Raw genomic sequence first — 9,419 nt, 5'->3', positions numbered from 1 at the left:
CCCCTTAGCCTCCCCTGCATGCAGCCCCCCGAACCCCCAAATCGCCCCCTTAGCCTCCCCTGCATGCAGCCCCCCGAACCCCCAAATCGCCCCCTTAGCCTCCCCTGCATGCAGCCCCCCGAACCCCCAAGCTCCCCACTTCCCCACCCCCCGCATGCAGCCCCCCAAAGCGCCCCCTTAGCCTCCCCTGCATGCAGCCCCCTGCCCCCTGAACCCCCACCCCCAAATCGCCCCCTTAGCCTCCCCTGCATGCAGCCCCCTGAACCCCAAAGCGCCCCCTTAGCCTCCCCTGCATGCAGCCCCCTGAACCCCCAAAGCGCCCCCTAGCCTCCCCTGCATGCAGCCCCCCGAACCCCCACAGCGCCCCCTTAGCTCCCCTGCATGCAGCCCCCCGAACCCCCAAACTCCCCACTTCCCCACCCCCCGCATGCAGCCCCCCGAACCCCCAAAGCGCCCCCTTAGCCTCCCCTGCATGCAGCCCCCCGAACCCTGCATGCAGCCCCCCGAACCCCCACAGCGCCCCCTTAGCCTCCCCTGCATGCAGCCCCCCGAACCCCCACAGCGCCCCCTAGCCTCCCCTGCATGCAGCCCCCCAAACCCCCACAGCGCCCCCTAGCCTCCCCTGCATGCAGCCCCCCGAACCCCCACAGCGCCCCCTTAGCCTCCCCTGCATGCAGCCCCCCAAACCCCCACAGCGCCCCCTTAGCCTCCCCTGCAGACGGCCCCCCAAACCCCCACAGCGCCCCCTAGCCTCCCCTGCATGCAGCCCCCCGAACCCCCACAGCGCCCCCTAGCCTCCCCTGCATGCAGCCCCCCGAACCCCCAAACTCCCCACTTCCCCACCCCCCGCATGCAGCCCCCCAAAGCGCCCCCTTAGCCTCCCCTGCATGCAGCCCCCCCAACCCCCACAGCGCCCCCTTAGCCTCCCCTGCATGCAGCCCCCTGAACCCCCAAAGCGCCCCCTTAGCCTCCCCTGCATGCAGCCCCGTGAACCCCCACAGCGCCCCCTTAGCCTCCCCTGCATGCAGCCCCCTGAACCCCCAAAGCGCCCCCTTAGCCTCCCCTGCATGCAGCCCCCCGAACCCCCACAGCGCCCCCTAGCCTCCCCTGCATGCAGCCCCCCGAACCTCCAAATCGCCCCCTTAGCCTCCCCTGCATGCAGCCCCCCGAACCCCAAACTCCCCACTTCCCCACCCCCCGCATGCAGCCCCCCAAAGCGCCCCCTTAGCCTCCCCTGCATGCAGCCCCCCGAACCCCCAAAGTGCCCCCTTAGCTCCCCTGCATGCAGCCCCTTGTGACGTAGTGGGGGGACTTGCTGGGCTGGGGTGACCCCTGCTGTCTGGAGCAAGACCCAGCAGGGAAAACCTCACTAGGCAGAGGTAAGGCCAAACCTGTTGAACCAGGGGCCAAACACCCCCATGGAGAGGAACAAAGGGAGGGGGATGCTGCCCTGGCTGGGGGGCAGGGCTGGAAGAGGGTTAGTTAGTTCCTGGCTGGGGGGCAGGGCTGGAAGAGGGTTAGTTAGTTCCTGGCTGGGGGGCGGGGCTGGAAGAGGGTTAGTTAGTTCCTGGCTGGGGGGCGGGGCTGGAAGAGGGTTAGTTAGTTCCTGGCTGGGGGGCAGGGCTGGAAGAGGGTTAGTTAGTTCCTGGCTGGGGGGCGGGGCTGGTAGAGGGTTAGTTAGTTCCTGGCTGGGGGGCAGGGCTGGAAGAGGGTTAGTTAGTTCCTGGCTGGGGGGCAGGGCTGGTAGAGGGTTTGTGGGTTCCTGGCTGGGGGGCAGGGCTGGAAGAGGGTTAGTTAGTTCCTGGCTGGGGGGCGGGGCTGGTAGAGGGTTAGTTAGTTCCTGGCTGGGGGGCGGGGCTGGTAGAGGGTTAGTTAGTTCCTGGCTGGGGGGCGGGGCTGGTAGAGGGTTAGTTAGTTCCTGGCTGGGGGGCGGGGCTGGAAGAGGGTTAGTTAGTTCCTGGCTGGGGGGCGGGGCTGGAAGAGGGTTAGTTAGTTCCTGGCTGGGGGGCGGGGCTGGTAGAGGGTTAGTTAGTTCCTGGCTGGGGGGCGGGGCTGGTAGAGGGTTAGTTAGTTCCTGGCTGGGGGGCAGGGCTGGAAGAGGGTTAGTTAGTTCCTGGCTGGGGGGCAGGGCTGGTAGAGGGTTTGTGGGTTCCTGGCTGGGGGGCAGGGCTGGAAGAGGGTTAGTTAGTTCCTGGCTGGGGGGCGGGGCTGGTAGAGGGTTAGTTAGTTCCTGGCTGGGGGGCGGGGCTGGTAGAGGGTTAGTTAGTTCCTGGCTGGGGGGCGGGGCTGGTAGAGGGTTAGTTAGTTCCTGGCTGGGGGGCGGGGCTGGAAGAGGGTTAGTTAGTTCCTGGCTGGGGGGCGGGGCTGGAAGAGGGTTAGTTAGTTCCTGGCTGGGGGGCGGGGCTGGTAGAGGGTTAGTTAGTTCCTGGCTGGGGGGCGGGGCTGGTAGAGGGTTAGTTAGTTCCTGGCTGGGGGGCGGGGCTGGTAGAGGGTTAGTTAGTTCCTGGCTGGGGGGCGGGGCTGGTAGAGGGTTAGTTAGTTCCTGGCTGGGGGGCGGGGCTGGTAGAGGGTTAGTTAGTTCCTGGCTGGGGGGCGGGGCTGGTAGAGGGTTAGTTAGTTCCTGGCTGGGGGGCGGGGCTGGAAGAGGGTTAGTTAGTTCCTGGCTGGGGGGCGGGGCTGGTAGAGGGTTAGTTAGTTCCTGGCTGGGGGGCAGGGCTGGAAGAGGGTTAGTTAGTTCCTGGCTGGGGGGCGGGGCTGGAAGAGGGTTAGTTAGTTCCTGGCTGGGGGGCGGGGCTGGTAGAGGGTTAGTTAGTTCCTGGCTGGGGGGCGGGGCTGGTAGAGGGTTAGTGGGTTCCTGGCTGGGGGGCGGGGGAGAAGGAGCTGGGGAGGGGGCTGGGACTCCCCTATCTCAAGGGGGGCACTGAGGCCTCTTAGCCCCAGTCCTGTAACCAGATTCCATCTGTGCTGCGCTGTGCTGGAGGAGCAATAAACCACCCTCAATTCCACTGGCTGGTGCAGCCTGTTTGTGCCATTTCGGGGTGCAGGAGACAGGGAACCCCCAACGCGCCGTCACACCCCTGAACCCCCAAAGCGCCCCCTTAGCTCCCCTGCCTGCAGCCCCCCGAACCCCCAAAGCGCCCCCTTAGCTCCCCTGCATGCAGCCCCCCGAACCCCCAAAGCTCCCCCTTAGCTCCCCTGCATGCAGCCCCCCGAACCCCCACAGCGCCCCCTTAGCTCCCCTGCATGCAGCCCCCCGAACCCCCAAAGCTCCCCCTTAGCTCCCCTGCATGCAGCCCCCAAACTCTCCACTTCCCCACCCCCTGCATGCAGCCCCCCGAACCCCCAAAGCTCCCCCTTAGCTCCCCTGCATGCAGCCGCCCCAACTCCCCACTTCCCCACCCCCTGCATGCAGCCCCCTGAACCCCCTAAACTCCCCCTTAGCCCCCTGCATGCAGCCCCTGAACCCCCAAACTCCCCACTTCCCCACCTCCCGCATGCAGCCCCCCCGAACCCCCAAAGCGCCCCCTTAGCCCCCTGCATGCAGCCCCTGAACCCCCACACTCCCCACTTCCCCACCTCCCGCATGCAGCCCCCTGAACCCCCTAAACTCCCCCTTAGCCCCCTGCATGCAGCCCCTGAACCCCCAAACTCCCCACTTCCCCACCTCCCGCATGCAGCCCCCCCGAACCCCCAAAGCGCCCCCTTAGCCCCCTGCATGCAGCCCCTGAACCCCCACACTCCCCACTTCCCCACCTCCCGCATGCAGCCCCCTGAACCCCCTAAACTCCCCCTTAGCCCCCTGCATGCAGCCCCTGAACCCCCAAACTCCCCACTTCCCCACCTCCCGCATGCAGCCCCCAAACTCCCCACTTCCCCACCCCCTGCATGCAGCCCCCCGAACCCCCAAAGCTCCCCCTTAGCTCCCCTGCATGCAGCCGCCCCAAACTCCCCACTTCCCCACCCCCTGCATGCAGCCCCTGAACCCCCAAACTCCCCACTTCCCCACCCCCCGCATGCAGCCCCCCCGAACCCCCAAAGCGCCCCCTTAGCCCCCTGCATGCAGCCCCTGAACCCCCACACTCCCCACTTCCCCACCTCCCGCATGCAGCCCCCTGAACCCCCTAAACTCCCCCTTAGCCCCCTGCATGCAGCCCCTGAACCCCCAAACTCCCCACTTCCCCACCTCCCGCATGCAGCCCCCCAAACTCCCCAATTCCCCACCCCCCGCATGCAGCCCCCCCGAACCTCCAAAGCTCCCCTTTCTCCCAGGCGGAACCCAGATTTGGGGGGTAAATGCCCCCTGCTGCCAGTCCAGCCCCCACGCTGGCGTGGCCCTAGGCTCTGCCCCTCGGCGCCAGGCCGTGTTCTGTGCGGCTGTTCCCAGCTGCCCTGCCCCAGAGCTGGCTGCATCTTCCTCTCTGCAGGGGGCTGGGTGGCGGGTCGCCCTGAAGGATCCCGCCCCCGCGGGCCAAATAAAACTCCCGGCCTCTGAGGGGGAGGAAAACACTGAAAGATTAATGGCCGGGCCAGTGACTGCAGCTGCCCCCCCCAGCGGGGCCCCCGCCCCTCACGCCCGCCCCCAGCTCAGCCCCCCGGCCCCGCCAGAGCCCCCCACTCCCACCCGCAGCCCCGCCCCTCACGCCCGCCCCCAGCTCAGCCCCCCGGCCCCGCCAGAGCCCCCCACTCCCACCCGCAGCCCCGCCCCTCACGCCCGCCCCCAGCTCAGCCCCCCGGCCCCGCCAGAGCCCCCCACTCCCACCCGCAGCCCCGCCCCTCACGCCCACCCCCAGCTCAGCCCCCCGGCCCCGCCAGAGCCCCCCACTCCCACCCGCAGCCCCGCCCCTCACGCCCACCCCCAGCTCAGCCCCCCGGCCCCGCCAGAGCCCCCCACGCCCACCCGCAGCCCCGCCCCTCACGCCCGCCCCCAGCTCAGCCCCCCGGCCCCGCCAGAGCCCCCCACGCCCACCCGCAGCCCCGCCCCTCACGCCCGCCCCCAGCTCAGCCCCCCGGCCCCGCCAGAGCCCCCCACTCCCACCCGCAGCCCCGCCCCTCACGCCCGCCCCCAGCTCAGCCCCCCGGCCCTGCCAGAGCCCCCCACGCCCACCCGCAGCCCCGCCCCTCACGCCCGCCCCCAGCTCAGCCCCCCGGCCCCGCCAGAGCCCCCCACTCCCACCCGCAGCCCCGCCCCTCACGCCCGCCCCCAGCTCAGCCCCCCGGCCCTGCCAGAGCCCCCCACGCCCACCCGCAGCCCCGCCCCTCACGCCCGCCCCCAGCTCAGCCCCCCGGCCCCGCCAGAGCCCCCGACTCCCACCCGCAGCCCCGCCCCTCACGCCCGCCCCCAGCTCAGCCCCCCGGCCCCGCCAGAGCCCCCCACTCCCACCCGCAGCCCCGCCCCTCACGCCCGCCCCCAGCTCAGCCCCCCGGCCCCGCCAGAGCCCCCCACTCCCACCCGCAGCCCCGCCCCTCACGCCCGCCCCCAGCTCAGCCCCCCGGCCCCGCCAGAGCCCCCCACTGCCACCCACTGCCCCTGCCCCCCGGCCCTGCCAGAGCCCCCCACTCCCACCCGCAGCCCCGCCCCTCACGCCCGCCCCCAGCTCAGCCCCCCGGCCCCGCCAGAGCCCCCCACTCCCACCCGCAGCCCCGCCCCTCACGCCCGCCCCCAGCTCAGCCCCCCGGCCCTGCCAGAGCCCCCCACGCCCACCCGCAGCCCCTGCCCCCAGCTCAGCCCCCCGGCCCTGCCAGAGCCCCCCACGCCCACCCGCGGCCCCTGCCCCCCGGCCCTGCCAGAGCCCCCCACGCCCACCCGCGGCCCCTGCACCCCGGCCCTGCCAGAGCCCCCCACGCCCACCCGCGGCCCCTGCCCCCCGGCCCTGCCAGAGCCCCCCACGCCCACCCGCGGCCCCTGCCCCCCCGCCCTGCCAGAGCCCCCCACGCCCACCCGCGGCCCCTGCCCCCCGGCCCTGCCAGAGCCCCCCACGCCCACCCGCGGCCCCTGCCCCCCGGCCCTGCCAGAGCCCCCCACTCCCACCCGCAGCCCCGCCCCTCACGCCCACCCCCAGCTCAGCCCCCCGGCCCTGCCAGAGCCCCCCACTCCCACCCGTGGCCCCCGGCCCTGCCAGAGCCCCCCACGCCCACCCGCGGCCCCTGCCCCCCGGCCCTGCCAGAGCCCCCCACGCCCACCCGCGGCCCCTGCCCCCCGGCCCTGCCAGAGCCCCCCACTCCCACCCACAGCCCTGCCCCTCACGTCCGCCCCCAGCTCAGCCCCCCGGCCCTGCCAGAGCCCCCCACTCCCACCCGCGGCCCCTGCCCCCCGGCCCTGCCAGAGCCCCCCACTCCCACCCACAGCCCTGCCCCTCACGTCCGCCCCCAGCTCAGCCCCCCGGCCCTGCCAGAGCCCCCCACTCCCACCCGTGGCCCCTGCCCCCCGGCCCTGCCAGAGCCCCCCACGCCCACCCGCAGCCCCCGGCCCTGCCAGAGCCCCCCACTCCCACCCGCGGCCCCTGCCCCCCCGCCCTGCCAGAGCCCCCCATGCCCACCCGCGGCCCCTGCCCCCCCGCCCTGCCAGAGCCCCCCACGGCCACCCGCGGCCCCTGCCCCCCCGCCCTGCCAGAGCCCCCCACGCCCACCCGCGGCCCCTGCCCCCCCGCCCTGCCAGAGCCCCCCACGCCCACCCGCGGCCCCTGCCCCCCCGCCCTGCCAGAGCCCCCCACTCCCACCCGCGGCCCCTGCCCCCCCGCCCTGCCAGAGCCCCCCACGGCCACCCGCTGTCCCTGCCCCCCGCCCTGCCAGAGCCCCCCACGGCCACCCGCGGCCCCTGCCCCCCCGCCCTGCCAGAGCCCCCCACGCCCACCCGCGGCCCCTGCCCCCCCGCCCTGCCAGAGCCCCCCACGGCCACCCGCGGCCCCTGCCCCCCGCCCTGCCAGAGCCCCCCACGCCCACCCGCAGCCCCGCCCCTCACGCCCGCCCCCAGCTCAGCCCCGCCGGCCCTGCCAGAGCCCCCCACTCCCACCCACAGCCCCTGCCCCCCAGCCCTGCCCTGGCACCTAGACGGATGGTGTTTTTTCAGCCAAGTCCTGTGGGCCGGGGCAGGACCTGGAAGCCTCCAGCCAGGCGCTGAGCCCGTAGGCGGGGCCCCTCCAGACCCCGGCCCGGCGGGGAGCTGACAGCAGTGACCGGTCCCCAGGCCGGCGTCCTGCAGCACCACTGGTCACTGGTCACTGGGCCGGCGCTGGGCCCACGGAGCCAGGGGCCCCGGCTCCGGCTGGGAAACGGAGCCGCTGCCGGGATGACGGAGCCCCTGGGCCTGTGGGATTAGCCGGAGCCGGGCCTGGGCCAAGTCTGTCCCCAAGGAGGCCGGAGGCCTGCGGCTGGAGCCCCGTGTGGGGCGGGGGGCTCGGGGCAGAGCGGTTCCCCCTGCGCCGTGGGGCACCGGGGCGCCTGGCTTCTCGGCGGGGGAGGGGCCCGCGCCTTGTTTTTCTGGGGCGCGTCTCGCTGCCACTTGACGTATTGGGGGCGCCGGCGCCGCCAGTCACGCGGCAGCAGATGCCGGAGCCGGGAGTGAGCCCAGCCTGGGGGCAGGTTGGGGGGGCGGCAAATGGGCCGAGAGGGCACCTGTTCCCACCCCACCCCACCCCAGAGCAGGGAGACTGCCCCGCCCCCCAGGCCTGCCGCTGCCCCTCGCTCCTGCCCCCAGCCCCACCCCCCAGGCCTGCTGCTGCCCCTCGCTCCTGCCCCCAGCCCCGCCCCCCAGGCCTGCTGCTGCCCCTCGCTCCTGCCCCCAGCCCCACCCCCCAGGCCTGCCGCTGCCCCTCGCTCCTACCCCCAGCCCTGCCCCCCAGGCCTGCCGCTGCCCCTCGCTCCTACCCCCAGCCCTGCCCCCCAGGCCTGCTGCTGCCCCTCGCTCCTACCCCCAGCCCCGCCCCCCAGGCCTGCCACTGCCCCTCGCTCCTGCCCCCAGCCCCACCCCCCAGGCCTGCTGCTGCCCCTCGCTCCTGCCCCCAGCCCCGCCCCCCAGGCCTGCTGCTGCCCCTCGCTCCTGCCCCCAGCCCCACCCCCCAGGCCTGCCGCTGCCCCTCGCTCCTACCCCCAGCCCTGCCCCCCAGGCCTGCCGCTGCCCCTCGCTCCTACCCCCAGCCCTGCCCCCCAGGCCTGCTGCTGCCCCTCGCGCCTACCCCCAGGCCTGCCCCCCAGCCCTGCCACTGCCCCTCGCTCCTGCCCCCAGCCCTGCCCCCCAGGCCTGCCGCTGCCCCTTTGCTCCTGCCCCCAGCCCTGCCGCTGCCCCTCGCTCCTGCCCCCAGCCCTGCCCCTCGCTCCTGCCCCTCGCTCCTGCCCCCAGCCCCGCCCCCCAGGCCTGCTGCTGCCCCTCGCTCCTGCCCCCAGCCCCGCCCCCCAGGCCTGCCGCTGCCCCTCGCTCCTGCCCCCAGCCCCGCCCCCCAGGCCTGCCGCTGCCCCTCGCTCCTACCCCCAGCCCTGCCCCCCAGGCCTGCCGCTGCCCCTCGCTCCTACCCCCAGCCCTGCCCCCCAGGCCTGCTGCTGCCCCTCGCGCCTACCCCCAGGCCTGCCCCCCAGCCCTGCCACTGCCCCTCGCTCCTGCCCCCAGCCCTGCCCCCCAGCCCTGCCGCTGCCCCTCGCTCCTGCCCCCAGCCCTGCCCCTCGCTCCTGCCCCTCGCTCCTACCCCCAGCCCTGCCCCCCAGGCCTGCTGCTGCCCCTCGCTCCTACCCCCAGTCCTGCCCCCCAGCCCTGCCGCTGCCCCTCGCTCCTACCCCCAGCCCTGCCCCCCAGGCCTGCTGCTGCCCCTCGCTCCTGCCCCCAGCCCTGCCCCCCAGGCCTGCCGCTGCCCCTCGCTCCTGCCCCAGCCCTGCCCCTCGCTCCTGCCCCTCGCTCCTACCCCCAGCCCTGCCCCCCAGCCCTGCCGCTGCCCCTCGCTCCTGCCCCCAGCCCTGCCCCTCGCTCCTACCCCCAGTCCTGCCGCTGCCCCTCGCTCCTACCCCCAGCCCTGCCCCCCAGCCCTGCTGCTGCCCCTCGCTCCTGCCCCCCAGTCCTGCCCCCCAGCCCTGCTGCTGCCCCTCGCTCCTGCCCCCCAGCCCTGCCCCTGCCCCCCAGCCCTGCTGCTGCCCCTCGCTCCTGCCCCCCAGCCCTGCTGCTGCCCCTCGCTCCTGCCTCTCAACCCTGCCCCCCGCCCCCGGGCCTGGCGCGCTGCCCATTGAGCGACACTCTCCGCCGCCGAGTATCGATCGCTCTAAGTGCTGCGCGTTTCTCATGTGCTGATTAAGGGTTTGCTCCCACCCTGGCGATGCGGGGGCGGGGGCGGGGGTCCCAGGGAGCCCGGGACTGCGGGTCGGAGTGAGGGGCACCGGCCGGGTGGGGGCAGGGCTGGGGGGCGGAATCTGAGGGGCTGGGGGAGTCCAGGGCTGGGGGC

This window comes from Pelodiscus sinensis, chromosome 18 (assembly GCF_052426305.1).
Source record: "Pelodiscus sinensis isolate ZL-2025 chromosome 18, ASM5242630v1, whole genome shotgun sequence".
NCBI classification, from domain to species: domain Eukaryota; kingdom Metazoa; phylum Chordata; order Testudines; family Trionychidae; genus Pelodiscus; species Pelodiscus sinensis.
This window is presented reverse-complemented; position numbering follows the sequence as displayed.